The sequence below is a fragment of the Natator depressus genome, chromosome 6 (genome assembly GCF_965152275.1).
Source record: "Natator depressus isolate rNatDep1 chromosome 6, rNatDep2.hap1, whole genome shotgun sequence".
NCBI classification, from domain to species: domain Eukaryota; kingdom Metazoa; phylum Chordata; order Testudines; family Cheloniidae; genus Natator; species Natator depressus.
The window spans coordinates 63,450,547-63,477,825 of record NC_134239.1 but is presented as its reverse complement, the minus strand read 5'-3'; the positions used below and the strand labels follow the sequence as shown (position 1 = coordinate 63,477,825).

General features: G+C 44.8%; 1 long non-coding RNA gene across 1 annotated transcript in view; it reads left to right on the top strand.

Moving 5' to 3' along the window:
• The window catches only part of LOC141990075 (uncharacterized), a 36,251-nt gene extending 16,634 nt beyond the window's left edge, over positions 1–19,617 (top strand). The window contains exon 3 of the long non-coding RNA XR_012640070.1: positions 18,870–19,617. This is a non-coding gene — a long non-coding RNA (uncharacterized LOC141990075). The remainder of the gene's footprint in view (positions 1–18,869) is intronic.
• The last annotated feature ends 7,662 nt before the right edge of the window (positions 19,618–27,279 follow it).

Genomic DNA, 27,279 nt, shown 5'->3' with positions numbered 1-27,279 from the left:
TTGCAGTTTTGTGGCTGAGACAAAAGGAGACCATATTAGATCGAATTCCTTTTCACTTGTGGTCTACCTGCTTGAGCCTCTGAAGGCTGCCATAAAACTAATAATACTGTAAAAAAAAGAATTGATTAAAAATTCCTTAAGTAGAATTTGAAAGTGCAAGGCAAACATTAATATGGAGATAAGGTTCGACTTCTGTGCTGAACATACTCATTAATCAAGCTATAGAGAGAGGATAATTAAGCACATAAATGCATTTTAATTGACCTTTTACAAATATTTTCCCCTGCTACGAAATCTTGGTTCTTCTTGGTTCATCAAAGAGATTCCCAGAATGCATCATTCTGTGGCAGATCACAAATATCATGGGCTGTAATGAGACTTTTGGGAATTGTGATATTGCATTCTGGGATCTCTTCAGTGAGCCAGCAAGAACAAAGAGGATTCCCTCAGATGGAAAAATAATTTTTGAAAGGTGGGTTAAAACTGATTGCTGTGTTGAATGCCCTTCACTCCCCAGCCCCAACCCAATCTGGTCCCTTGGGACATTCAGCACAGAAATCTGCATTTAAATCAATTTTAATCATTGCACTTCACCTTGGAATTCAGGCCATCATCTGAAAGACCAGAGGAGTAATCTACTAACTCTGCACTCCTTGAGGGAGGCATCCATTCCCCCACTTCAGTGAAAACATATTGCAGTAATGACTGGTGAGCCCTGACTATACACAGAGCTTCTCATTTACTCCCCCAACTCTGCCTGTCTCCAACAGAAGTGTAGACAGTTTGATTGGACAGGCAGAATAAGAGAGGAGGCTATTTAAAACCAGCCCAGCATATATGTAATGGTTTTGTTGTTGTTTTTTTTAACAGTATGTACCTAGAATGATTTTGCAGCCTCTGCATATGAAAATTGCTTGACCCATGTCCACTTTTTCAGAGAATGAATGCACTAAAATTCAGCACTGTTTTTGACGGCCACATCCATAGTTTTGACCCATTCCAATGTGTATGAGGTTTTTCTACCAACTTTCAAATGTCGCCAGCCTCCAAGAGGCCTAAGCAAAGCTGGAACCTACAGGGACAACTGATGAGCCAGAGACTATAAGGATCTTACTCTGCTCTGCCTAGCACCTTGTGTAGTCATTTGTACCTGTACAAAGTCAGTGCAAAGTGGATATAAAATACAACCAAGCAGAATTAACCATTCACCTACACAAGTGGTAGCATTTCTCATCTACTTGGCTCTCCCCTTCCTCATGTGTAACTGACTGCACAAGGTGTCAGGCAGTGGAGTATTAGGCTGTAAGTAGCTGGAGCTTTTAGGGGATGTGCCGGTAGGCCCCAAAAGAGTTCAGTGCAGAGCTTCTGTGAGGGTGACGGGAACAAAAGGCAGTGTCTTCATTGCCTAGCCCTTCGTCAGTTTAGACATGGCTAAAAGGGCCAAGACTCACTGGACTGGCTGAGCTGTCCTTGGTGCAAATCCAGAGGGAGTTCAGCAAGGTGACTTTGAGCCTTGTTTCTGGCTCCCTGAGCTGGGAATCAGCACACAACTTCTGGTCCTTCACACAATTTAAAGCATCCTCAGGGCGGTTCTATTTTACAGCAGCTATCTATGGTCCAAAGTGGCCTTACAGTAGCTGGAAATCAAGTGCACTTAGTGGTAGATCCCCAGCCAGACACATTTTTCCCTGGACATATCCCCAGTGCTGGGTTTGGGAGGAACAGGTGGCATAACAGCTGCTTCACTGGCCCAGTCCTATGCAGACTGGATATTGCCCTACACTGGGGGAATCCCAGGTAGCTAGTTCAGCTTCGGGTTGCCACCTCTGAGGTACAAAAAACCCCAGACACACAGGATGATCCTGAGCCCATAAAACTGGACAGCTGGCAGTGAGTACTGAGCCCCCCAGAGATTTACCAGGACAGCTAGTTCTAAAACAGGACAATCCTGGGAAAACCTGGATAGGCACCCCTGGTTAAGCTGGGTTTGTGCACATCTGTTTTGTGCCCTTAGAACCATGCAGAGAAGACTTCACAGGCTGATGATTCTGACCCAGAGAGTTCAAAGTCCTGTTGGGGTGTACTGCAAATTCACTGCTGCCTTGCAGCGAGACGGATGTGTTTCTTAATCTGTGTGGAACCTGACCTCGGTGTAAGCAGCAATGAGAATCCGAGGTGCTGTGGGGAGGGGAGGCTTAAAGGAAGCTTTGGTAAACAATGTGACTAATTTCAAAAGTCCTCACCTAAGAGTGCTCTCCAAAATACTCCATTCTTAAGAGACCTTGGTATCTCTCTGCCTACTTGCGATAGTTCTAGAGCACTTCCCATGTTGGTATCTAAGTGATGATACATTAGTTGGTTTGGTGTTTACTGTTGCTATTCCCCATTACTAAAAAATATCAATTTTAAATAATGAGACAGTGGGAGACTGGATGACTCAAGTGATTGGTAAGATATTAGAGAGCTTTTCACCTCTAGAGCCAGGCTCCAATCCTGCCCAGGTATATGGAGGCTATTCAGTGGCCCTTGTGAAGTGGTGTTGATGTCTAGGGCCTGATCTACATGAAAATTAAGTCAGTTTAACTACATCGCTCAGGTGTGAAAAATCCATACCCCTGAGCAGTGTAGTTAAGCCAGCCTCACCTCCAGCATAGCCAGTGCCAGGTCGATGGAAGAATTCTTTTGTGGACCCCCTACTGCCTCTCTGGGAGGTGGATTACCTATGCCGATGGGAGAAGCCTCCCATTGGTATAGGTAGTGTCTACACTGAAGTGCTACAGCGTTGCCACTGCAGTGGTGCAGCTGTGCCGCTGTAGTGTTTTACTTGTAGACATACCCTTAGTGTCCCCATCCCAACACTCCCCTTGACAATCACTGCTAATTGACCTCCTGCTGACTGTCTCCGCTGAGAAGCCAAGGAGTGAGTGGGTCATGAAGATTCAATTCCTCTTTCACCACTGAGGTGGCTCTTCAGGTCCAGTTGGTAAAGGTGGAGGAAAGAAGCTTGCACTGCTGCTTCACATGCTGTACATATTCTGTAGACAAAGGATATGACATCCTCAGGGATGTCAACCCAGCATCCTTTTCCAGCACTAAATGTATGAAATGGTGATACAGTGAAAGAACATTGTTAATATAGTAAAGTGGTCATGATAGGGTTAACTGGATTACCCAGGGTATTATGGGATGGAGCCTTGCTCCACTCTTCCCTTCCTGCATATTTAATCAGGGGATGTTTTTCTCCACCACTCTGTTGTGATGCAGCTGAACAAAGCAGCAAGTTTCCAGCCTGCAGTCCAGTGTGTGAAATGTTTTTTGTTGAACTGAGTGATCCCTTTACAAAAATCCAGGCTGCTAGATATAACTAGTGACCTTCCTAAGAAGGAAGGCCTTAGTTTCAGAATTCCCCGGAGGCAATTCCTGTAATTTAAAAAAAAAAAAAAAAAGACAAAACTCTGAATTGAATTAAATTAAATTAAATGTTTTTAAAAAGGTAGTTCTCTGTCACCTACACTACTGCACTGGTAGTAGGTCCCATAAAAAAGAATTCTTGCTCCAACTCCATCCCTTCACCACAGAGGAACACCCCATCTCATTCCCTTGTGTTAGCACTTTATGGGTGAGAAAGTAAACACATTCTTTGGGCACATCTTCACTGTAATCGCAGCATAGCACTGGGAGAGAGCTCTAAAAAACGGTCCTCCACGAGGGGAATAGCTCCCAGTGCTGGGAGAGCAGCTGAAACTTGCAGCGCTCAGGGTTTGTTTTTTTTCCACACACCCTGAGCGAGAAAGTTGCAGCGCTGTGAAGTGCCAGTGTAGACAAGCCCTAGATAAGGCCCCCTGGTCAGAATCAGCTTTACATGTTGGTAGGATACTGACCAAGCAAGTGGCTTGCCTCCCTACCTCCTCTCTCCCTGTGAGTGTCGTTGCCAGTCTCACTGGTGAGGGCACCACAACATATATCTCCCCAGAAATTATGCCTTTGGGTGCTGCTTTCCCTTCAGTTTCCTGCTAAGACATTTGCTAGTGAGAGTTTTGGTAAATCGTGAGTTGCAGTGGCTTAGATTGATATGGCTCAATTTATTGCAGACCTCTACATCTCTTGACTGATTGTTAAATGCTTCAGCGCTGTATTCTGCCATAGTCTCTGTGGAAGAATCTGATGGTATCCTCTGAAGTGCCAATTTATCATTGTGATGCAGCACCAGAGGGGAGTTTTTGCCTCATGTACCTGGTAGGTTTGGCTGCATTCATGCAGTTAATTAAACAAACAGTAGAAGATACAATAGGAAGGACTGAGGTCCCCCACATGCCTAATACCTCCCTCCATGTAAGCACAGGAAGCAGACAAATTATGGGCAGTAGACTGTGGACGCTCCCGGAACCTGATCTTAATGTATGGTCACTGCTCAGTGCTCTTAAAACAAGGGAGAAACCACTGACAGTTTTCACTAATGGAATATGCCTATTGGTGATCAGTTTAGCTCTGGGCACATGAGGAGAAGTCAATGTGGTTATGTAACTAAGCCCATTTGTAATGTGAGAGACTGTTGATATCACAGTAACTGTCCATGTCCCCCGCTGAATCCCAATACTGTGTATGGTGCTAGTACAGCACCACAGCAGGGGCCAGAGAAATACTTCTGCGGGATAAATTCGAAGCACTCTCCCACCCCAGTAGCATTCCCTCAAACCCAAACTCTCCAACGCGGTTTTGCAAGCAGCAACCTCACCGTGCTACACCACAGCTAGAAGGCCCTGGGGATAACAGGAGAGGAGGTGAGAAGAATAAAGGCGGTGGGTGGAGCTCAGTGCTGCCTCTTGGTGCCCTTCAGCCAGTTGGCAGGAGGGAGGCTCACCCAAAGCTTGTTCTGTTTGTCAGAGAAGACACTTGGTACGTCAGCGCCAGGAGGGGCCTGGCAGCAAAGTACAAACACTTGCCTGCTGCAGCATGCCCTGTTCCCACAGGTTAAGCTCACCCTCCTTCCCTTACAGCACTGCATCACAAAGCCACGAAGGCTGTCGAGAACTGCATGTCCTGGGTGTTATTAACCACACTTCCCCTGTTGGTTTACTTTGTTTCTGTGCTGGAACGGAGGCTTGGCTGGCGGTGCTGGAGGTGGGAGAGGGGGTTGTGGCGCTGACTAACACACTACAGCTTTGGGCAGGCGAGGTGGCTTTGCTGGCTCAGCGTTCAACACACTGTTTCTTTATGTCTAGTCTAAGAGCTTGTCTACATTTAAAAGGCTGGAGGGCCCAGCTGCACTGATGCAACTGCACTGCCGTCACGCTTCAGTGAAGACGCTGCCTACTCTGACAGGAGGGCTTCTCCTGTCAGTGTAGGTACTCCACCTCCCCGAGATGCAGTAGCTAGGTCAACATGGAAGCCCTCCCGTCAGCATAGCCCTGTCTACACCGGGAGTTAGTTCAGTATAAGTGCGTCACTCAGGGGTGTGGATTGTACCAACATAAATTGCTAGTAGAAAAGGAGTACTTGTGGCACCTTAGAGACTAAGGTGCCACAAGTCCTCCTTTTCTTTTTGCGGATACGGCTGCTACTCTGAAACCTGTCATAAATTGCTAGTGTAGACCAAGGCTAAGCTGGAGCTATTCAAGAGGAATTTGGAGCTTCTTTACCATACACAGGTACTGATAGACCAGAAAAGACACACTGTCCACCTAATTTGGGTCTCCTGCCTCCAAAAGTGGCCAATACTGGGTGCTTCCCAGGAGGCTTGTAAACCTCCACAGAGTCTCTTGTTGTACAATATTATCCCATGGGGAGGGCTGAGAAAACAAACTTTGCATCAACTTTTTTTCCAGATGAAATTGTTGTTTATACAGTATAGTGAATTACCGCCTGCCATCTAATTGGCTGAGATGGTCATGGGATGTAAAAGTTTTGCAGTATTGCCCACCCATAGGATATTATCCATGCTTCTGTAACGTCCCAATCAGACTGCTGCAATGCGTTCTACATGGGGTTACACTTTAAAACCGTCAGGAGAGGTTGGAGGACTCTGGAACTCATTTCCCACACCCCCTTTGGTCCAAAATGGCCCACAGTAGGTGACCTTCTGGGCAACCTGCAGAAGACAAATATCTGAGAGAGTTTTTGTAGAGGGCTATGGGCACGCTTCCCAGAGCAGTGAACAGGTGGAAAGGAGTTTCTGGTGGTGTCTGGCTAGCTGGGTTCCTGTTGAATTGAAATGCTGCTGAGATTCAGTTGCATTGTTAAAGGCTCCTAGAACCTTGGGTAGCCTTTTTTTTTTTTTTTTTTTAGTTATTTAAAATAGAAATAAATAAATGAATACATACATATATCTAGTCTGTTAGAACTACTGACTGGTTCATCATAAGCTGAGACAAGAGCACATGAATAGTAGTGTGGTGTAGTGGTTAGAGAAAAGGACTAGCCATGGGCTCTGTTCCACATTGTGCCACTGACCTCCATTCCCACTCTAAAATGGGGGGAAATGATACTCCCCCTCTGCAAAGCACATGGAGATCCTTACTTGAAAGGTGTAATAGAACCTCAAAGCATGGTATTTTTTAACTATTACTATTGATTATTTAACTCCCCACATGAGCTAATCTTCAGGAGCCCCAGGAGAGAATATCTTTTCTGCAAAAAAAGACCTTCTACAGTATCTAAGGTAAAGGTACATCACACTTCTGCTGCATTTTAGGCATCAGTTAAATTATGGGAAAGTGTAGAAAAAATAAGGATATAAAATTATTTTTAAAACCTTGCAGAAGCAGCTGGAGGTACCCAAGAATACAGAGAGGAAAAGCTAAATTTGGTTTCCAGCTGACTAGATCAAGAGAATATTAAAATGGCTATTAACTCATGAGCAAATATGCTGCTTTTTGTTAACAGTAGGGCAAAGGAGCAGCAAAAGGACTATGCATCACTCATGTCTTACTTAAGCGTTATCTTTGGTGCTTAAATGGGACCTAACTATTGCATAGGCCTCGGGCTGGCCCCCTACACAGGTGTGAATCTCATGTCTAGTCCACTGGTTTGCATTTAGCAGTTACCAGTGCATTGAAGCAGATTACAACTGTCTCGGCTGGGTATGTGCATGCTGGCAGAGTACCTCCTTTTAAGAAAAGCTGCATTTGAAAATGAAAGAGGGAGTTGGGGGGAGAACCATTTTCAAAATGTTAGTCCAAGCTGGCTGCCAGCATTGTTCTTACAGCTGTGCTTTGTCTGTAACAGGAACATGTGACTCTGAATTTCAATATAACTGCAAAATGTTTTTGAGAAATGAGAGATAATTTTAAAGATGGTGCTGAATGCCTGAAATAACAAGGAGTGTTTGGCACATAACTGACTATAAACTTACCTTTTTTAGAATTTCAGGAGCTGCAAAGATGCACTGACCCAACACAGTTCTGCAAAGGCACCTCAGTCCATGTCTGCAGTACAACCTGCTACTCCAGTCCTGAACCCACACAGCTCTGCCAGAACATTTTAATACTGATCTGCATCATCTCCTGTTATTCTGATCTTTGGCTCCCTCCATATTTCTGCCCATGCAGCTCTATTTTCACTCTCTCTGCCCCCTCTTATTCCAGTCCTGGGTCCCCATCCTGTACTGCTAATGCATGGACATCAGTCATGATCATGATCTTCAGCACCCTCTAAAAACTGTTAATTTACTGGTTTTGTGATCTTAAACCAGGTTTGAACTCAGCTCTCCAGAGGTGAAAGCATAATGCCTTATAGAGCATGCCAACCAATCCTGTCCCTAACCGAACAATATTTTAATCACAAAATCCAACCTCAAAACCCACAGCATTTTCAGTTACTGTATTTCATCACCACACAACTGAAAACAACTTTTTTTTTAACCACCCTTGTTTTTTTTGCACATGAATCATAAACCATGGAACTTAACAGATGGAAAAGACCTTGACACAAATCTTCTCTCACTTTTACTAGTGTAAATCTGGAGCAAGTCCACTTACTTCAGTGGTATTGTTCCAAATACACACCAGTATAAACAGAGCAGAATTTGGCCTGTAAGGCATTAGAGACCGGCTAGTGTCCATTGAAAAGCGCTAGTACAGGTCTGTTAGCTACAGAATATTCTTTCACTCCATTTATTTTTAAATGTCCTAAGAGACTGAGTTTTCACCTCTTCCTTAGAAGACTATTTTCCTGCCTAATAACAGATTTACAATTAGGGTTTCTTTCCTGATATTCATCCTAAGTTTTCCTTTGTTTGGCTTTATCTTGTTATTCCTAGCCATCCTCCTAGGTTCACCCTAAGTAACATTTAATAATAATATTTTGTTCTTCTGTAGATCTGTGGGTCTCGAAGGGCTTAGCAAACATTAATTAATCTAACCTCACAAGCATCCTGGGAGGTGGGAGAATATTGTTCTATATTATTATCTGTTTTACTGATGGGAAACCTGAGACAGAGAGAGGTTAAGTTCATGCAGGAAGACTGCAGCAGAGCCAAGAAAGGGATCTTGATCTTCTGTCAGTCCTAAGCTATAACAGCATGATCATCCTTCCTCCCATGGTGTTCACTCCCTTGTGGAATCACTAGACATTTCACAACCTGACAAAATAAATATTTACTGCTCCCAGCTTCAGTGGTGTCTGGCTACAGCTATGCTAGGACAATAGGTGATGCCCAGAGAACACGCTTGGTGTTTGAATTGATTAAGGGGCTAGAAGATTGAAAACTAAGGACTGGATGTGACCTGGTGTAAATCTGAGTTACTCTAAATTTAAATCGGGGTGTAACTAAAAGCAGAATTTGGCCCTAAGAGCCTGAATCTCCTCTCACTTATGTTTGTATAAAACAGAAGTATCTCCCCAGAAGTAAATGGAATGACACCAGTGTAAAACCAGTGTATGAGAGAGGCGAAACAGGCTCTTGATTATGCCTGTGAAAGTGAAGGAAGGTGCAAGGGGGCCTTCCCTCCTTTGCACTTCGCACTGGGGCCAGGAAGAGGCCCTGCCCTGCCCTGCTAACACCCACTAGGCACCAGCAGGGGCAGACAGCAGGGCCATATTCCCACTCCTTTCCTCTGAACAATTGGGGAGCACATGAAGTACCCTGCTAAGGGTGTTGCAGTGGGTATGTTCCCCCTGTGAACGGGGGAGCTCCCAGACACATTATGCCTCCTTGAAGTGCATCTCCAGGAGGTCTCCCAGGGCGGTGCAGCTCCAGCACAGGACTATGCCTAAATGGTACATATCAAGCTGTCAGTGGGGCTTGATTGTTAGCCCCATGTATGGGAGGTTAGGATGGACACATGGTTTGTGAAGTGTAAGATTTTGTGAACCTTCTTATTTGGGGTTTTGCAAAATTAGAGTTCACAAAACCTTTTTCCTCTAGCAAAGTAAACCCACGTTTTTCTCAAGGCTGACTCACTGTTAAAACATAATGTTTTTCTAGCTAAAGAGAAGTCTGCACTATGTGTTAGGGATAAAACAACCTCCTCAAAACCAGGCTGGTGTCCTACATATGGTATATATGCTCCATTTGTTGTTTTATTAGAATCTCTCGACCTGTCTCTCTCTCCCTCGCTCCAAGCCTTTTTTCACAGTCCCTTGTGACGTTTTGTACTCACCACACTCGCGGCTCCATTTTTTTACCCTTCTTTGCCTGATGGATTATTTCACTCTGCCCATCTCTCTGCCCATTTCATCATCATTTCCCCTACCTGGAATGCAAACCCAGTAACATTTGCATTCAAGTCCAACTTTCAAATCCACAGTAGTAGAGGGGGTTCAAAATAAACTCACCAATGTACAAACGCAAAGAAGTTGATGGAATTGTTTTGCGTTGTACAAGAGAATAGAATGAGGTGAGATGAGAGTAAATTAAACAAAGAAAACATTAGATTGAATAGCAGAAAACATCCTCACTGAGTTTTGTTAGGCTGGGGAATAATTAGTTTCTCAAGGGAAGTGGTTGAACTCTGTCACATGGTATTTTAAAACTAGGCAGATGTTTTGCTCTTTCATGTATTATAGTGACAATCCTGCACCGACTCCACAGACAAGAGACTAAGTGAATCAAGTTTCAGAGTAGCAGCCGTGTTAGTCTGTATTCGCAAAAAGAAAAGGAGTACTTGTGGCACCTTAGAAACTAACAAATTTATTTGAGCATGAGCTTTTGTGAGCTACAGCTCACTTCATCGGCTGCATTCAGTGGAAAGTATTTTCCACTGAATGCAGCCGATGAAGTGAGCTGTAGCTCACAAAAGCTTATGCTCAAATAAATCCACTGAATGCAGCCGATGAAGTGAGCTGCAGCTCACGAAAGCTTATGCTCAAATAAATTTGTTAGTCTCTAAGGTGCCACAAGTACTCCTTTTCTTTAAGTGAGTCAAGCAGGTGTTTGTCATTATAATTGGTATGATTCTTTACTCAGTAGGAGGTAACCCACAGTGATAGAGAAGAAGATGATCTCAAAGATGGGTCAGAAGTTTGCTGAAGATGGAAAAAATGTTGCTTGTAAGGTTGGTATGAAGGAAGATTCCATGAAGTACGTACAGACCAGAAACAAACCAACCAATGAAGTCAAGTAGAGTTTTGGTTTCAAAGGTGGCCTACCTTTAGTTCATCACCAGATGGGAGCTTTCCTCCAGATTCTACAGGAATAATTCCTTTTAAAAAATGCTTTACAAATGTAATTTGAGTTTAATATGAAAAACACAGCAGTGGAGGAAGTGCACATAGATTTACTCAAGTGTGCTGTGGGCAAAGTTGGACAAGGTTGTTGGACAAGGTTGCTGGACAAGAGGTCTGCCTTTGGAAGAATAGTCCACGGTCTAATAGAGCAGAAGTTTACCCTGAAGAAAATGGCCTTGTGGTTAAGGCACTGGACAAGGACTCAGGAGATTTGGATTTAGTTCCTGTATCTACCACAAAATTCTGTGAGACCTTAGGCAACTCCTCGGGTGAGATTCTCACCTTGCTCTGGCCCTGTATACAAAAGGGCTGGAACAATATAGAGCAGTGGTCTCCAGACTTTTTGGCTTGCGCACCCCCAGGGTGAAGACCGGAAGACCTGCCGCAGACAAGCCACCGACGGAACAGGACCAGAAGACCTGCCGCAGGCGCACCGCTGGAGCGGAACACCAGCCGTGGATGTGCAGAGCTGCTGCCGAAGGAAAAAAAACCCCTGGGATCATCTTGTGCACCCCCTGGGGTGCGCGCACCCCAGTTTGGAGACCACTGACATAGAGGCCCTAACTGCCCCATATCTGATTTGGGGAGGATTCCCCAGGCACTGCAGAAGACAGCTGTCATGGGCCTTAGGGCTGTCTAAGTTAAACCCAGGGCCTCTTTGGGTAGACTGGAATGCAAACCCCGTAACCAAGTGACCCAAAGAGGCACAGCACAGAATGTCCCCTTAATCTTTCTGTGCCTCAGTCCCCCAACAGTAAAACGAGGATACTTCCTCTCTCCCATCTTGTCTTACATTGAGATTGTAAGCTTTTTGGGACAGGGACCGTGCCTTTTTATACTTATGAGCAATGCCTAACGTAATGGGCTCTGATCTTGGTTGGGGCCTCTAGGTTCTATTGTAATACAAGTAGGAATAAGCATATATTAATAGTAATAAGTTAAGTTCAGCACAGGAAGAAGGGCTCAATTCTGCCAAACACCAAAGTGAGGAGAAGCGGCAGCATATCCCACTGCTTGGCAATAGTGAAGGAATGATAGCCTCCTAGAAACATGTGTGCTGGAAAGGACTTATTTCATTTAATCACTCCCCACACCAGCGGCAGGGCTCTGGCTAAAGTATCTCTAGGATGTGTTTGTAAAATCTGAGTCTTGTTTGTTTGTTTATTTTAGAGCCTGGTAACTGATGTCCCCATTTTTACCCATAGACCCACCTTGCTTAGAAGTGCCTATTATCTATTAACCTTCCTCTGGTCGTACTTATTGTCCGTACTGTTTGGCTGGCAGGATCTGTGGAGTAGGAACCAATTCTTTCTGTGTCTTTTGTTCAGTGCTGAGTACACTGACAGTGATTAACAAAAGCAGTAAGAACAGGTACTGCAAAGGCAAAGCAAGTTTCCTTTTACAACACCTCCCCTGGGACTTGGGGACTAATATCTCTACTTGACCAATAAGTGTAAGTGCTAGGTGTGGTGTATATGTTATGCATGAAAAGGCTGTCATTTAAGGGTACCGCTTCCACTAGCAGCTAGCAACTATGTACTGACCTCAGCATAGGCCCAATCCTGCTCCCACTGAAGTCAATGGGACTCTGGTCTTTGACTTCACTCCGAGCAGGATGTAGCCCGTTATGATCAGCCAAGGAGATATTTGTCTAATGATGTACTGCTTTTAACTGCCTGTGCAATCTTAATTCAGGGCCTTTGTGAGTATGCATTCTGACTCTGGTCACATACTATTTGTTCTACAAGACACCTCCCTCATTCAGTGCACAGGATGGACAGTAAATGAGGCAGAGGGTGGCACAACAGAAATGATATTCTCTTGTCTTTAATGTACTGGACTGCGACCCAGGAGAGCAGGATTCCTTTCTTGGCTCTGCAAACTGCAAACTTCCTGCTGTTTCTGTTGTTGGGCAAGACTGTATCATAACACATTCGTGCAACGGGTCTGAATTTCACCAGCAACGTTAGGTCTGGTATATTCTAAATTGACTTTTTAATCCTAATGTTCTTTGAATGTAGCTGTATGTATGCAGTAGCCTAAAACAGTGACGGCTTTAGGCACAGACTGACTAGACAGTCTCTTTGGGCACCACACTGCAGGAGATGTTAAAATCTCTTGGCCTGAAGATCGGTCGCTGCCCGTGCTCAGATTGCTACTGGCTGCAATATCAGTTAAAACAGAAGGTTCCATCCCCCTGTTCCCAGAGCACACAGGACCCACCCTGTCTGCTTCTGCCCATCTCTCCAGTACACACACAAGTTGGTACTCTGAGATTTGAGGTGTCCCAGAGTCTGTTCTGCATCAGATCAGGTGAACATTCCATCAGAGGAGGTGACTGAGGCTCATTTGAGCCTGAGGTGCCTGTGCCCGCCAGGATCTCAATTCCAGAAGTATGTGGTTAATGGCGACGGTATCTTACGATCTCCCTGCACCCACTGGAGAATGAAGAAATAGTATGAGAGGGTGAAACTGGGGCAATAGAAAAAAGGTAAGAGAACCCAGAATGGAGAGCAGAAAGAGGAAGAGGGAGGGAAACAGAGTATGGGGCCCAGGGCCTTCCTTAGGCATATGCAGGATACGCGGCTGGACAGGGCACCCGAAAATTTGGTGTACCACCCTCACTGGCTGTTGCGTGGGCTCCTTGACTCTCCGGCCCTTCCCCCGCGCTGCGCCCCCAGGCTTCTCCCCGACCCCCGTCCCCTCCCCGTCACCCACTCATTTCTCAGCCTGCCGCTGAGCGCTCCCAGTCGGGCAGGGCCTCACAGGGCCAGGAGCGGAAGTTTGCCTGTGAGTGAGCTGGGGGAGCCGGGGCGGGCCAGGCTGGGAATAGAGCGGGGGGGACACCCGGAGGCTGGGAAGAGAAGGGGGGAGCCAAGCTCAGGGAGTAGAGCCGGGCACGGGACTTTGGGGAGCGGGAGGGCGGAGGAGGAACTGGGCAGGGGATGGCTGGGGGGAGCCAGGCTGGGAAGGGAAAAGAGCAGAGGGGGGATTCTTTGTCTGGCTCAGTGAGCAAGCAGCGAACACGCTAGGGCCTCATGGGGAGCAGGCTGGTGGCCCTGGGGGGAGAGCAGCCCCACACTGTACCTGAACCTCTCCCCTTTTCTGCCCACGTGCCTTGCCCCGCCGGCAAGTCCCTGCAATCTCTCTCCTAGTCTCCTTTTCACTCCACCTCCCTTTTCTCTGAAGTTTAAGCCCAGATGGCCTTTGGACCGTCATCTTTTCCTCTCCTCCCTTCCCCAGCAGGGATCAGCAGCAGACGGGGCTGGGAGGAGGGAGAGGCACAGACACAACCAGGCTGGGGAGGAGGGAAAGTTAAAGGAAAATAAAAGAAGGTGGCGTTTGCTTTTCGTGCTCATTCACAATATCCCGGTGTCAACAGGAGGAAACTGACACTAAAACAAAAGGAGTGCGGGGAGGGGGGGGATGGTGCACCCGGAGCAGAAAAGCAGGGACCAGGGCTGCAGAACGCAAGGGAGGGAGCGACCTCTTAGCTGGGGAGGAAGATGGACTCGCACTGGACAAGGCTGGAGTAGCTGAAAACTTTTATTTAGGGAAAAGGGACATGGTTTTTTTTTCTTGTGGATCCAAGTATCTCCAGGGCTGTCTCTCAAGCTGGTAACATTTTGAAAGAGGGAGAGTTCTAACCAGTGCGGAGTTGAGTGGGATTTTAAAGGGCCCTTCAAAAATGCAGCACCTTCTTCCTCACCTATTGGAAAGACCTTTAAAAACTGCCTTAAATAATGCAAAACAAGAGCCCCTGTTCAAATGAGACTTGGCTGGTTATGGCTCCAGCCCCTCCGTTGAAGCATTGTTGAAACTATGTGCTGTGGGCTTATCTACACCAGCAATTTACAGCGCTGCAACTTTCTCGCTCAGGGGTGTGAAAAACCACACCCCTGAGTGTAGCACGTTTCAGTGCGGTAAAGCGCCAGTGTAGACAGCGCCCCAGCGCTGGGAGCTGCGCCCCTCGTGGGGGTGGGTTTTTTAGAGCGCTGGGAGAGCTCTCTGCCGCTACTGCACAAGCCACATTCAAGTCCTGCCACGGCAGCACTTTAGCATTGCCGGTGTACACTAGCCCTGAGTTATACCCAGTAGAATCCCACTGAGCCCTGTGTGGCAACCAGGTGTGTAAATCAGGGCAGAAAAAAAGACTGGTGTCTGAATATAATTCCTTTTCTTATTAAAGTGCACATCCCAAGCCCCTCTTTACTTTTCAGAATTAGAAGGAAATGCTTTATTTTAGGGAGAATGAAAGGCCATTTGGAAGTTGATGGCCCAGAGCAGTGGCAGGCAAGGGCCTGGATGGGGGCTGGACTCACCCATTGGTATCAGCTATTTCTTTTTTGTTATTCAAATGGATTTTGGGTCATGGCTGACATCCCAGCCATCATGTAAAATGCTTCCCTGTGGACATGCACACAGAGGTAAGTCCCTATCCTAGGAGGGAAGGGGAGAGGGGAGGGGGAAGGCTGCAGGGTGATCTCCCACCTCCATGCAGCCAGTGGCCTATGTTTGTCACTACCATGCTGGAGCTTCCACAATTATTTATTGACAAAATTTGCAGAATTTTAAAATATTGTGCAGAGAATTTAATTTTTTGGTGCTGAATTCCCTCAGGAATATGGGGTGCTGGGCAGTGGGGGGGTGTCTGTTGGAGGGAGATCGCTGGGCATAGGGATCTGTGGTGGAATTCTCTGGGTGAGGGACCACTGGGCATGGGGGGTTGCTGGGCAGGGGGGTGGTGTGGCAGGGCAAGCTGGCAGCGCGCAGTTAGGAGTGTAGGTGTGAGGGAAGTGTAGGGGTGAAGGTGACACTGTGCAGAGGTTAGGGGTGAAGGTGGCACAATTAAATTGTTTTTAATAAAGAGCATGTGGCAAGTTTTCCAATACTGTAAGCTTCTGTTTGTGTTGCTAAGAGCAAGTCGGGCATAGGGGCACCAGTTTAATAATACTGTGTGGGGCCCCATAAATCCTAACGACAGCCCTGATGGGGCCCAGAGAACAAAATGGGTCACAGAAGGATATTGGGGGTACTGGGAGGAAAACAGATCACCATGGACTGGGAGGGAAGAGAATGGAGTAAGAGGAAGAGAAGAGCCAATGGAAGAAGGAAGCGAGAGAAAATAGAAAGGAAGGAGGATAAAAGTGAAAATAAAGTGGAGAGAAAAGAGAAGAATGAAATTTGAGAGGAAAGAGAAAACAAGGAATAAAGAAATAGAAGGGGCACTGAGGAACAAGAACAGATTCTCAAGCATGTTAAGGTAAGATTGTACTGCTGTCACTCAGATTCCTGTGAACTACAGAGTATTTTTTTGCCCAGAGTAGCAGAAACATTTAGGCCATCCCTGCTCTAAAGGAACAGGGCCTGTCTACATGAACACTTAGTTTATGGCAGGCTGGCATGTAAATCTACCTCACAGTAGCCTGTGAGGCACCAGTGTCTGTGTGGACCCTGCCGCCGCACACTAAAAGTTCTGTACTGTGCTTTCATCTACTCCCTTTGAAATGGGAGTAGATCAAAGAGCACTAGGGAACTTTTAGTGCATGGCAGCAGGGTCCACACAGACACTTAGTGCAGGGTAGCTTTACACCCAGGGTGTATAAAAATAAATTATTTTTTAAAAAATAAAATAAATCAGATTTTTTTATTTAAATCGGATTTTTTTTTAATAAAATGCTTTTTGAGGAAAAAAACCTATCTAAAGATAGTTTTAATTAAGATACATTATTGCTCAAAGATATCTATCTCATCATGGAATAGGGATTATAAATTCTAATTCTGTAGTCTGAGACAATATAGCCATGTAATGTTTAAGAAAAGATTTGTAAATGAGTTCCAGTAGTTCATGGATTAGGGACCCAAGCTTATGGGGTTCCACAGGCTTCTGTATAGATTATTTAGGTTAATCTTTCTATCTACCCAAGTGATCAGTCTAGAAGATACCATCAGAAATGCTTAGTTTTGCAGTTCTCAAACTGTGGATTTCTGTCTCCAGAGGTAACATGTTTGTTAACAGCAAAAATATTTTTAAATAACTAAATAATATATAGAGGTGAGAAATAACAGACCTCAACTCTATTGTCCCTCTGTAAATTTGTGTACACAGAGTCAATCTCTTACCTTGCTCTAAAAGTGCAAAGTTTCAAAAAGTTCAATGAATAGAAGATTGTTGCGGGGGGGGAGGGGTGGAATAAATCTGGACAAGGAGAAGAAGTCTGGAGATAAAAGTGAGAAGCGAGGGACATATGCTTGTTTTGTTAAAATATTATATGTTTGTTGTTGTTGAAGAAAAAAATCCAGAATACTTAACTTTGTTGTTTTAGTTAAATAAAACAATTTAAATCTCTGTCTGCTGATGTTCTCCTCTTAATAGAGCATGGCAAGAAAATCCTCCAAATATTAATGATTAACCTGTTGAACTGGAGATAGTTCACCTCCCAATGACTTCATAAATATCTGCTTCAATTACCTTTGGTAAATGAAATAACCAAACAATCAATCATTCATTTTCTGATATAGCTGTAAAACTAATCTGAGGTTTTCAAAATAAATCACTGTTTAAAAATGTATAATGTGTGCCTTCTAAAAATGAAACCTACATTTATCTCTGAGTTGTGAAGAATTTGTATGAAGGTTATAACAACCAACAAGAATGCATTTTTATGTAGAAAACCATGGCTAAATCGAGTCTTCCTGACTAGTGATTTAAATCAATTTGATTTAAATCAAATCCACCCTGTTTACACCCCAGCCTGCTGGGAACTAATTAGACAAGTCCATAGACTCTGTTAAGAAACAAAGAAGGACCTGCAGTCATTATTGCCATAGGCCTCATGGAACAGGTGGATTTCCCAAAGTAACTGGAAAGAGGATGCTTGGCTCACACTGAGACTCTAATGTCCTACCTGACTCAGCCCTCTCCAGGTTGAGGTTCTCTGACACCTACCTACCCTGCACAGATTCTTTTGCATTTCAGACCTGCACAGATGGCAGTTCTAAATCCAGGTCAGAAAACTGTCATTCTTGCCACCTATCTGCATCAGTCATTACAACTCAATTATTTATTGTTTTGATATCTTAATATGTTAGGCAAGCAACACCATCAAACAGCATGACACAATATTTTGGTTTGGCACACAGAGATATTAGGAACTTCCAAAAGACAAACAAAATTTGATAGCAAAGGAGCAAACATTTAATCAAAAGCAGCTTAGTCTTCAATGCTTTACTCTGAAATGTGGGTGGGAAAAAAAAAGCCATCATTCTGCTCAGCAGATCTGCTCCTTAGTCCTGATTCGCCTCTCACGCTAGTGTAAATCAGGAGTAGCCCCAATGAAGTCAGTGGAGTTACACTGGTGTAAAACTAGTGTCAGTGAAAGGCAAAGCAGGTGTATATCCAAGCACAGCAGCTGAGCTTAGTGACAAAAACAAGGTTTTACAACTGTTTACTCCTCTAAACCCTGCTGAGCCAACACAGCCCTGGGCAGTGAGCTGGACCCTTTTTCCCCCAGTACATACCAAGAGACTAGAGCTGACTGCATTTTCCATCAAAAAAAGTTTCAAAGAAAAATTCCCAGTTTCTGCAGACTATGAATGTACCACAGGACAATTTTGACCTTGCTGAAGTTTTTTTTTTTATTTTTGTGGGGAAAATCAACATGAAATATTTTATTTCTGGTTGTACAGACTCAGACTGAAATATTTCAGTTTGCTGAACAGAATCTAAACATTTCATTGCAGGTTGATTCAACATTAATCCATGTGTACTTTAGCTGCTGCCTCATGGGAGTTGCAGGTTAGATGCATTATTATCCCTATTCTATTCTGTAGTCCAGACTCCTGAGTGGACTACATCTCCCATGATGCACTGCGGTGGTTCAACCTGAAGGAAGTCAGTAGCACTTCAGGCTGGAAGTTAATGGGTCTGAATTTCATGCAGGGACTTGATCTCACACCCAGTGCTGACACTGCAGTGTAGTACTGTGTGTGTGCTTAGCACTGTGCGAAATACGAGCCACTGGAGATGTCAAACCAGTGGCTACTCCAGCAGTGATTTTGATATTGAAAGCTGGGTGTATTCCGTTGTTGAGTGCACGATAGTGCCGTATAGTCACTGCACTTCTGGTCTCTAACTCATTGCTTTGGGATCTCTGGAATTATGAGAACTGCTTATAAGTAATCCACATTTCTCCTGTGGACAGGTTGCCTTCACCCAGCAGCTCCAGTGTGAACCATCTCTCATCCATCTCACTTAGTCACATCTTGGAAGCAAATATTGAAAGAGAAAAGTAACATGAGATGAGGAAGAAAGAAAAGTAATGCCCATGGAGCTTGGCTGAAGACTCACATCCCCCATGTGAAGAACCAGGCAGCAGACTTCCAGTATTCCAGATGATGTAATGTTAGTTTAAAGGCAGCGCATACCTCTGCCTCTGTGTGCTGATGAGCAGAGCAGGCAGGGGCAAGTATACACACAGTCAGTTCCAAGGCCGCTAGCTAGAAATGGCCCTCTGTGTAGATACATGGCAGTAACCACAAACTGTATCTGTCTGTTTAGTGCCGCAGAGGAACGTTCTACTTTTTGAAATCAAATAATTCCATTTTGCCTGTGGGCTGTGAGGAAATAGGAGAAGATGGAAGCAGGAATCAGCTTGTTCTTCACGGAGGAAGTGGCTTAAATTTTGTAATGGGTATATTACATATTACATCTTCTGAATGGAATATAAAACCTAGACCCTGAGCCCTTGTGATCATTTAAGATTTGCTGGCACTTTTTTCACAAGAGAGTGGAGTTCCCCCTGTTGTTTTGTCAAAATTCCAACGCATGTAATTATATTATGCCCCTCTAAATTCCCTCTAACATTTCAGTCTGATAGAAAATTATTCACTTCCTGTCCTCACCTGTTTGCTAGTGTTACTGTTTTGCAGAGTTGCAGCTGCTGTGTTCCATCGCAGAGGTCACTCATTTCTCTTGTTGACTAGGGGTGTATTTAAAGTGATTCAGTTATGTCTGTATATTGTAGCAGTAGCAACGCTATAACTGAAGTGTAATGTCCAGCATAACGCCCCTTATTCAGTTAACTTTCTTAAATAAAATTCTTCTGGGCTGAATTTTTCCACATTAGGTCTTAAGCCCATATTCATTTTTTTAGAAAGTTTCAGTAGACACTTATCAGCCATGTCTGAGAGTAAAATATATACATATGTTCCATATGAATGGATGGTAGTGACTCCTGCTTAATTCACATACATTCACATATATTCCAGTGACTGGGGATGAATTTGGCTAATACCATGTAGGAGCTAAATGGTGTTTAACCAAGTGTTACATACATATGCTGTAGTTTTGCCTGGGATCTTGGGAGCCTTCCTGGCTCAGGGGAACCAAACTAGAGGACCCCCTCAAGAAGAATTTCAGCGGCCTCCAGGGTGGGATGGGTGCTTCACTCACACCCTATGCTCAGTCTCATTTAGTCCTGGGAGCTTCTGGGTTTGATGTCATCTCCAGCTTCAAGGCTGGAGGCTGCAAGATGAGAAGATATTTACATGCAGGGCGGGGAGTAAATAGCAGAAAAGGAAAGGATGGAAAAAGAGAAAGCACTGACTAATGAACACTGCTGCTGCAGATTCATTTCCATATAAAAGCTGAATACAGGAGCCAGTGAACAGAGGGGCTCTCCCATTTTCTGAAGTGCTGGAGGGACTGGCTGCCTTATTTACATAAGCTCTTATGTAAACATCACAATCACCTCTGACAGGGGTGGAGGGTTATCTTGGTCTGGGATCCATGGAAATGCTTTTTAACCCTTAGCATTGTCTTAGGTTGCCCAATTCACATATAAACATAATGGCATATTTGTGGTGTAATGATCCCCCCGGGCTGGGAAGCTGCCAAAAATGCTATTCTTCCAAGCCACAGTAAGAAAGGCCATGCTGTAACAGTTACCACAAAATATTTTAAAGTTGTTTTTTCCCTACCTTTGCCTAATTTTCTAGGGGACTATTGCCTCCTGTCCCTGCCAAGCATTTGGGGACAGAAAGCAAAGCCTTTTCCATTGGGAACCTGCAACTCTGGAATGTTCTCTCCCTCCACAGACAGAGCACATTAACAAGTGCAGTTCTGCTTGGAAAAGTGGTTCTGTTAAAACACTTATGGCAAAGGTCCCGTACAAAGTCAGAGATATGAAATCAATGGAATGCTAGAGACACTTAATAGGATTTTATAGAAATTACTCTTGAAAGTGATAGGATTGAATAGAGAATCATACCAATTCTAGAGGTTTTACGAAATCTCCCACAAAATTCTGTGTACTGTTTTCAGTGAGGTTGTACAAGTGTAGCTGATAGGAATTTAGTAAATGACTTCAATGATGATGTTCAATAAAAAATGGACTCTGCAGCTCACTCTCTCTGCTGCTGCTGCTGTTGGCTCTGCGGAGCTAACGGGAGTAAAAAACAGTAAAAACTGCCTTTTGTCACTAATGTCAACAGATGTGAGTGTAAATATGTGCCAGGAGCAGATGTTTTGAGTGAGTTGGTGCCATTTTTCAATACTATATTTTAAAAGTAAAACCACACTTTCAGGGTGAGGCTCAAGACATTCTTGTTTCCTTTTTAGTGGTATTTTGTTTGAGAAGTAGTTTTAAATGTTGATAATTACAGCATGTTTGGGGGAATGGCTGGTTATCATAGTGTCATAGACATTACTGATGGACAAGAACTAATTTGTCATCTAACCCTGAAAGGTGAACTGTCAGGCTGGAGAGAGGTTACTAGTGGAGTTCCTCAAGGCTCAGTCTTGGGCCTAGTCTTATTTAAGATTTTCATTAGTGACGTTGGCACAAAAAGGGTGCTACTAAAATTTGCAGATGACACAAAGATGGGCAGTCTTGCCAATACGGAGGAGGACCCAAATATCCTACAAGAATATTTGGACAACCTTGAAAACTGGACTAATAGAAATGGGATGAAATTTAATAAGTGCATGACCTTGCACATTGCCCTAAGCACTAACAGCAAGAATTTTTGCTGTAAGCTGGGGACGTATTAGTTGGAAGCGACAGAGGAGAAGACAGACCTGGGTGTATTGATCAATCACAGGATGACTATGAACCACCAATGTGATGAGGCCATGAAAAAGGCTAATGCAATCCTAGGATGCATCAGGCGAGGTATTTCCAGTAGCGATAGGGAAGTGTTATTGCCATTATACAAAGAACTGGTGAGACCTCATCTGGATTATTATGTGCAATTCTGATCTCCCATGTTTAAGAAAGATAAATTCAAATTGGAACAGGTGCAGAGAATGGCTACCAGGGTGATCAGAGGAATGGAGACCCTACCTTAGGAGAAGAGAGTTAAGGAGCTTGGATTGTTTAGCCTAACAGAACAAAGGCTGAGAGTAGATATGTTTGCTCTGTTTAAATACATCAGAGGGATAAACACCAGGGAGGGAAAGGATTTATTTAAGGGCCAGTGTTGGTACAAGAACAAATGGATATAAACTGGCCATCAATAAGTTTAGACTTGAAATTAGACAAAGGTTTCTAACTGTCAGAGGAGTGAAGTTCTGGAACAGCCTTCCAAGGGGAGCAGTGGGGGCAAAAAAACTCACTTGTTTCAAGACTGAGCTTGATGAGTTTATGGAGGGGACGGTATGATGAGATTGTCTACAGTTGCATATGGCCCATCCACAACTGCTATTAGTAAATATCTCCAGTGGCCTGAGATGGAACACTAGGTGGGGATGGCTCTGAGGTACTACAGAGAATTCTTTCCCAGGTGGGTGGGTTTTGCCCACATGGCTGGTGGGTTTTGCCCACATGTTCACAAATCTATCTAATCACCATATTTGGGCTCAGGAAGGAATTTTCCCCCAAGACAGATTGGCAGAGACCCTGGGGTGTGTGTGTGTTACATGAGTGAGGTTCTGTGGCCTGCGACATGCAGATCAGACTAGATGATCTTGGTGGTCCCTTCTGGCCTTAAATTCTATTAATCTAATGCTTCCTCCCATGTCAGTGACATATTGTTCCCTCCCTTATAGTTCGTAGTTCTTTAAGTCAAAAGATGTGCAGTCCCATTTAGACAGAGACTAGAAATCAGGCTGTACTGTGTTCTAGCCCTGTTCTCTGACACTGATGTCCTCTGGTCTTTAAGAAAGACCACTTGATCTGTCTTCCCCAGTGTTCCATCTGCGAACGGAGATCATAAAACTTACCTACCTACCCAGGCTTGTTGAGAGGAACAATTAGGGATTGTCTACAAATATTTACAAGTTTAACATGTATAACATCTAAAAGTTCCATAGTTCACTTTGAGCTACTGCTTTGAAGTGGGAGTAGATCAAAGTGCACTAGGGAACTTTTAGTGTGTGGCAGCAGAGTCCACACAAGCATGTAGTGTGTGCTAGATTAGTATGGAGTACATTTGCACCCCCACCCTCTTGCTGCAAACTAAATGTTCATGTAGGCAAGCCTTAGATAGCGTTTGTAAAGCACATTGAAATGCTTAGCCTTCACCTTAATCTGGCTGAATTTTAAATGTCTGCTCTTGTGTTTTGCTCCTGTGCCAGCATTAGATTGTGATCACATGCACGTACAGAAATTCAGGAGCTATTTAGCTCAATGAGACACCTGTCCCAGATATGCTAGTTGCATTCAACTCACTTCTTTATTTAATGCTTTCTACATTTAATGCCCCAAACAACTATGGGCCTGAGCCAAATCCCTGGTTCCAAATCCCCTGAAGTGCATGTAAAACACTGCTGTTCTGATTGGGCAGCATTTTGCAATCTCTTTGCACAGACGTAAATGACTATATAAGGTGAAACACGTGGAGAGCCAGACCTACTATGCTGGGCTCCCGGGCCAAGTGGGCTCCAAAAAGAAAGAGAGAAGTGTCCTTTCTGTTGCCATTCCTTTGACAGCTGACAACACTGATGTTACGAGGCAAGACTGGCCTCAGTAGTGCATCTACTCCTGGTGACCGCATGAGGTACCCAGATGGGCACAAATGCCCTCTGCCCACTCCTCCCCCCAACTTAGGAAAACCATCATCTCTCTTGGGTCCCTGACAGCCATGACTGCAGAAAGCAGTGACACCAAATAGAGTGGGCCCAAGAAACAAGCATGAAAAATGTTTAGGTGGACCAGGCTGAAAATCACAGTTTACCCACCTGACTTGTGGGAGTAACACCGAACTCGAGCTCGTAGGGAAATAGTTACGTTTAGACATGCACTTGAAACCTATGTGCTTTCTGGGGACATAAATGTGACACTACCCAAAAATCATTTCCCCCCAGCACAAAGAGATATTTCCTCCCAGCCCTTGATCTTTCTGCACCTGGATCCCCAAAATCTCTTCCTTCCAAACTACTGTTCCACAAGACTTTTTTCTCCTCGTCTCCCACCACATCCAGTTGTGGTGGTATGTAGAAACTTCTTGTCACTGCTGTGTCGTACCCCTTCAATCCACTGGTTCCAGCCTGGTGCTTTATAGTGAAGTGCAAAAGGACTGGATTAGAAATGGACATAGATCAAATCCCCAATCTGAACCCCTCCGCCCCCCCTGAAAATGGGTCCCTCTATAACCTTTCCTCTGCACCCAGCCTGCACACGCTCAACGTTTAGGGCCATATTGTGACTTGCAGGATGCACCCACACAGGGGAGTATGGGTTTATAAGGCACTCCCTTACGCTCCTGCAATGAATGAGTGTGTGTGTGTGTGTGTGCGCGCACGTGCAGTCTCCATAGGACACTATTCTTCTCCTATATCTCGAATTGACTCTGTCCCCCTCCTCCCAGTATTCCAGCCTGCACAGTAAAGGGTTTGTGCAACTTCCCCGCCCAAAGAAAGAGGGCATCAGGGACCAAATTGGGACTCTCATCATAATACTGTCCCAGATTTGCTCCTGGGGCAGCACAACCATGCTTGGCCCTTTCTCAGGGCTTGTGGTAATGCTAACTAATGCTTAGAGAAGTTTGGACATTAACTTCCGCTGGGGCTCATCCCTAAGGTGGCAGTTCAGTTTGGATAAGCACTAGAAATTGGGATGCTTCTAAAATCATACCCATATTATCTAAACCTCTTGAGTTTGCAAAACTGGGCTGGAAATCTCAAGAACATGCTGTTTCTCAACATTTCTGGTACTTCCTGGTCAGGCCAGAAATATCACAAGAAAAACTTCTCTTTAAGCACTTTCACTTCCACTTACAGACAGAACCAAGAAGTGCAGCGGCAGCAAGAAAATGAACCAAGGGAGGTGGGGGGGACATAGCAGAATGTCTTCAAAATTTCACAAAAGATGTAGATGTTGAAGTCATGGATGACTGAAAGTGGGTATGCGCTACACCGATCTGGTTTGAACGGAGCTTGCAGATTTCATTCCACTAGTGGTCACTGCACTGGGCAGTAATTGACCCCAGAGTGATTTCAAGGTGAAGACTGCAGATCTCAGCAGAGAGGCTTAAGATCGAGTGGGCCATGGAGCCTGAACTCCTCTTTCCATCCTGGAGCTGCTGCCTATAGGGCAGAGTTGAGGCACATGGCAGAATGGGCAGGGTGGGGGGCAGGGGCTGGGGAATTTGCACTGCCTTAGTCTACATTCTTCCTGTGTATCAGTCTCCAGCCTTTCTCACCAGCGCTAGCTTCACTTGTACACAAAGACTTTTAAAAAATGGCTTGGCCTGAGTCATAAGCCCAGGTTTTGTGGGAGGGGAATCTTCTTTCAGCAGAACTACATCACCCATCCCTGGTGCTTTCTCTGCCCCAGCTAAAGTGTTGTTCTCACCCATTTCTTTCTCTGCAGCTAATTAGTAAGTCCCAGCCAGCACGTTGTCTGGAGCTGGTAGTTCCCTTAAGCTCTCTGTTGCTAGGGCACGCTGACATGCACCAGTGGTACTAGGTCCAGCGTGATGTGGGGGATTGTGGAGAGAAAGCGCTGATCAAACAGAGTCTGATTTTAAAAAAAAGCCAGCCCTTTTTGGTGAGGCTGTAAAGTTCACAATGGGGGAAAGCCCCTGGTGAATGATAAGGCCTAAAGGAGCTCATTAAATTGAGGCAAGCTGAGCTGACTTATCTTATTCCGTCCCCCCCCAGCATGGAAGGCTCTTTTATCAAAGTGGGGGAGCTGGATACCTCCTTGATTAAACGCTTTGTACAAAAAGGTAATTATTTTCCTGAGGGTTTTCCATAAATCGTCCATTTAAACATTTTTGAAAAAGTGAGTCGAAATCCTGGTAAAAGATACCAGATTGACAGCACTGGAGACTGCAGGTCTTGGGTTTACTCCCAGGAAACGAATTAACAGTCAGAGGTACCATAACCCTTCACCAGTTCTTGCCAACCAAGCCAGCCAATGTCCCAGGAAAGATAACAGCAGTATAAAAAAAGTTAACTAAACTATTTGAACTGCAGTGAAGTTTAGGGTCAAGTCTGAATTCAAAAGCAAAAGTTTCAGGTTTTGGGGAGAGTGTTTCTTTTTAATTTGACCTAGTTCATCCATCTCTAATTTCACTCAGGTTTAAGGAGGTGAAAAAATCTGTGCATTAAAAGAGGGTGCTGCCTAGGGCAAGGGGCCATTAAAAGAGGGCCCTAGGGCAAGAAGACAGTAAGAGAGCACCTCCCACTCTGGCATGTACTCCCCAGAAGAATTCTGTTGCCCTTTGCTAGAATGTCTCCAAGGACTCCTGCCGCTGAGCAGCATCGCTGCATCCTCCCCCTTCCTGCCTCCAATGGAGCTTGTGGTTTAAAAGCCACCATATCCCCTGCGCAATGCCCTCTTCCCTTAATACTTCCACCCCTGCCAAGAATTCCATTCTCAACTCAAACTGTGCAGCCACCCAGCCATTTGGGCAGGTGAGATGCACAGACATCTGGCTTCGCCTAGGACGTATACAGTTATTTATTTCACACAGATGTTTTTTCTGTAGTTTTTCAATGTGCAAATCCTTTTTGGTTAATTCCTTGCCCCTCCCACTTTGTGTAGTTCCTCCCCTGCCATAGGAACAAGCAGTGTCCCTTGTTGCATGAAGAGGAGAGCATTTGCCACATGGCAGCTCAGCCTAAGAACAGAGCCTTACTGTTTGATCTCTTTCAGGTGTCAGAAGATCCTTCTGCAGGCTGGTGTAAGACAATCCTTTCCAGTTGAGGGCTTTCCTCTGAAGAGGGATCAGGGGTTCTAAAAAGCAAGCCATCGGCTCTTAACTCTTTCTGACTTCGGCCAAGTCTACACTACAAACTTTTGTCAGCATAGCTGTGTCAGTCCAGGGTGTGATTTGTGACTAACATAGCTGCACTTTTGCTGGGATAGCTTATTTTACTTGGCCGGGGAGTGGGGCTGGAATGAGCCATGCCGGCCAATGTGCAGCTTAGCTGGTGTAAGCTATGTCCACACTGTATTCCAGCAAAGTGCTTCAGCTGGAAATACCAGTAGGGAGAGATTCTGCTCACTAGGGACCCTTTAATTAGTGTTGCTCCTTCTCAGACATATACACACATGTATGTATGTGTGCGCATAGACACTAGCACATTCATTAAACACACACTCATGCTCAGTTTCATACTGCCTAGGCAAATTCAAGCTCAATGAGATTTTATTTGCTTACTGA